This window comes from Austrofundulus limnaeus, unplaced genomic scaffold (assembly GCF_001266775.1).
Source record: "Austrofundulus limnaeus strain Quisiro unplaced genomic scaffold, Austrofundulus_limnaeus-1.0 Scaffold2082, whole genome shotgun sequence".
Taxonomy (NCBI): Eukaryota; Metazoa; Chordata; class Actinopteri; order Cyprinodontiformes; family Rivulidae; genus Austrofundulus; species Austrofundulus limnaeus.
The window spans coordinates 20,610-21,413 of NW_013954484.1; positions in this window are offsets into that span (position 1 = coordinate 20,610).

The window sequence follows — 804 nt, forward strand, 5'->3', positions numbered from 1 at the left end:
GGTTTCCTGCAGATACTTTATCAGAACTTTGGTTCTGATGGGCCTAAAAACACAACTTAAAAACTGGTTTAAAGGTCCAAGTCTCTATTTTCCACTCGCGAGTCAAAGAGGGCGGAGCTTTACAGGCAGAGTTTTTTTCCTTCCTAAACTTTATTTAGGTCAGTCAGCATTGACAACAGTCTGCAGGTGATGTAATCAGCTCCGCCACATGGTGAGGGACGAATAAATCACTCGACACAACAAATCCATAATGAGATTCGTTACAAACACTTTTAATAATCGACTTTTATCCATGCGTTGTTGCAGATTTGTGGTTAAACCTGAAACATGTCAGGCAGTAGGACCATGCAGCCTCTGTAGCTGCGTGCTGAGAGGAAGAGCCTGCCAAGTGTTCATTTAACAAGAGAAGAAACTTACAGCAGAGTGTGATTTATTGACTTTAGATGAGAACATAGAGTTTGAACGTCTTGATCTTCAGTTTAGGAGGAAAAGAGTTGATTAAATGGGGGGCTTACCCTGCAGGATAGGCTATGAGCCCAGAGTTGGGGTCCGAGGTCAGAGCACTGCTGCTGACTGAGCTGATGCCAAGCACCTTCTCCAGAGTCACCTGAAACACACAGACTGCTCAGGTAAGGTTTCCTGTGCTGGATGAAGGACCGGTTCCTCCTGTCTGAAATAAAACCTTCATCAGGTCTCTGATCTGGACCAGAACCGGACCAGAGATCATTTAACTCCTTTAAGCTTCATTAACAGGTAAAGAGTGGAGACAGACGAGCTGCTCTTCTTCCTGTCGGCTCAAAGAAA